Source organism: Lactuca virosa, chromosome 2 (assembly GCF_052849685.1).
Source record: "Lactuca virosa cultivar CGN04683 chromosome 2, Lactuca_virosa_CGN04683_v6, whole genome shotgun sequence".
Taxonomy (NCBI): domain Eukaryota; kingdom Viridiplantae; phylum Streptophyta; class Magnoliopsida; order Asterales; family Asteraceae; genus Lactuca; species Lactuca virosa.
Window position 1 is genome coordinate 295,075,418 of NC_136427.1, and position 2,762 is coordinate 295,078,179.

Consider the following 2,762-nt stretch of genomic DNA (forward strand, 5'->3'; position numbering starts at 1 on the left):
TTAAAAGCAAATTTTTTATCTTTTATTTTAAAAATAAAAAATACCATTCTTTTTTGTTTCAAATTACAAGTATGTTATTTCGGTTAAAAAATACATTCTTGTTTTGAGTTATTATGTTTTATTGATTTAATTTATTATATTAAAATAAATATGATAGAAAATAAAATTTAAAAAAAGGGGATATATTGTGTACGATTTTATATTAAATAAAGGGGTATAAATGTAATTACAAATTGAATCGAACTCTTTAAACGGGAAGACACAGACGTTAACATTTTCCCTTTTAATATAAGATTTTCAGTATGTAAAAACAACTTTTTTGTCATTTCATCCTACAATCAAAACAACTTAATTAAAGTGTAATTAACTAAATATTAATTTAATATAATAAAATAACAAAAAATAAAGATACTAATAAAAACAACTCAGTGTAGTTTGGTAAAAAGGAATTATAAGGAATAAATTTATTTAAGTGCAATTTATGTTTCATAAAAAACACAATTGTTTTGAATGGATTTATCATGGATTATATATATATATATATATATATATATATATATATATATATATATATATTATTGTGTAATCTCTAAAATCGAACCACAAAAATGATAAAAAAAAATCCATGATGAAAACCCCTTTCAAATATACAATGTGATAATTTACTCTTTAAAGCAATGTAGTTTCTTTTATACCCATAAGAATAAACTTGCAATATTTATCCTTTAGACTGGTTTCACTTTTACTTTTGGTCTGTCAATTTCAATCTGATAACTTACATAACTACAAACTAATGATGAAATTAGCAAACATCATACTTTTAGCAAATTTTAACAAAACTTATAGTACTTTATTAAAATGATATTTTACATAAAAAGGCCTCAAAGACACCTAAACATTTCTTTTAACATTGTTTTTACTCAATGAAAACTTGTACAATTTATAAATCAATAAAATGAAATTATGTATAATCTTGTATTTAACAAATATTAGAAGAGAGGCAATAAGCTATGATACAAAAACAAAAGTAAAAACTAATACAGAAACCATAAAACAGGAACCTACATTACACTTGAATCAAGATTATAAAAACTATCTACTTAGGAAGTATGTTGGAAAAAAGAGAGGCTGCAACAATTGCACCAACTCCGTCATCAATAGCCTCTTTTTCGGTTTACCTTAATAGCTCAAAATAACAACTCCATCTGCCATATCTTCCCAAAAATCTTGGGATAATAAGCAAATCCAAAATCAAAAGGCCAAGTACCAAATCCAAAAACAGAAGCAAAGAGACATCGACAATTAACCTTCAGGGCCGAATAATGGTCGTCCCCAAGGAGGTATCCATAAGAAGACCGAGCTTGTAACGAATAGTTTTGCATATCTACTTTGTTTCATCAGTCAAGACTATTGCCAAATCCTCCATCTTTATTTAATAGCATAAAAGGTTAGTAAAACAAAGACAAGAAATAACACAAAAGAAGACACACTAAGATTCTCGTCTTTAACTTCAAGCCCATATAATAATTTATATCACCCAGAAAAGCATTCCACCCCAAAACGCACACCATACACATGGGATAATTTCAACGCATTTCGCCCAATAAATTTCTTACAACCGATATTCAACATAATGAGCTGCTTACATCCCATTGAGTTACCGATCCTCTCCATTACTATTGTGAAATAAATATCAAGTGATAATGTGTTCTAACATAGCATCAAAACTATAAGAAAGAAATATAATTTGATAAAAAAAATATATGAGAATGTATGCTTAAAAATTCAAACTAGATCACCAAGGTACAAACATCTACTTCCACTATCGCCTGCATAAAATTCTATAAATATAAAACATGAGTCATTAGTACAAAAAACCAAAGTCAATGAACTAATAGATTATAGGAACAAAAGCTACCAAAGAGTTAGTGGAAGAGAACCCTTGTTTTCATCTGCTAAGTTTCTAGAGTTAGGGTTTCCCTACCGGATAGAAGCGATAGGGGTGGTGAAGTGATGGAAGAGGAGAAAAGGTTTTCATGGCGGTTTTGGCGGTGGCTGAAGAGGTGTTGTGGTTGGGGTTCCAGGTGGTGCTGGAAAAGTTGCAGTAATAGTTTGTATTTACGGCATGGTCGGGGTTGGTACTGTGATGGTGTTGCTAAGACCATCGCGTATACCGGCCACGAGCCGGTTTGTGGTTGATGTGGCCACGCTCGTGGTCCGTGCACACCACCCGGCCGGTCGTGGTCGGCTGTTATCGGTGCAATTCGTGGTGGGGAAGAGGAGCGAGGACGACCAATGGGTTTGGATTGCTCGTTTTGACCTGCTTTCTTTTGCTGCCGGGGGGGGGGGGGGGGGGGGGGGGGGACATAACTTCTCAAGTCTTGACAACTTTGATCCCTAAGATCCAGTCCATTGGCACAAAGTACCCCTGACCAGAAATCCTTTAACATAGATATTTCTAAAATGACAAATTAAACCTTTGGATTTATATTTCCCAATCACCGATTAGTATTTTTAAAAAAATGATATTTTTTTACTTGACCATTTAATCACTTATTAGTATTTAAAAAATTATATGTTTTTTAATGTATTTTTAAATTAAATTTAATTAAAAAAATGAGGTGGAGTGGTGTGTTTAGTGGTAGGTATCTCATGGTTAGTGATAGGAAGTGTGGTGATGATGTGACACCCACCACTATAGTTGTTAATGGTGTGTATAAGGTCGTCCGGTTTACACTACACGAACCGGCTTGTGGTCTACA

General features: G+C 32.0%; 1 long non-coding RNA gene across 1 annotated transcript; it reads right to left on the reverse strand.

Annotated features, from left to right (window-relative positions):
* Window positions 1-951: 951 nt before the first annotated feature.
* Window positions 952-2,320, reverse strand: LOC145161453 (uncharacterized). The gene is made up of 2 exons (XR_013738496.1): window positions 1,919-2,320; window positions 952-1,841 (listed from the first exon to the last, which is right to left on the reverse strand). It is a non-coding gene; the product is annotated as an uncharacterized LOC145161453 (long non-coding RNA).
* Between the last annotated feature and the right edge of the window lie 442 nt (window positions 2,321-2,762).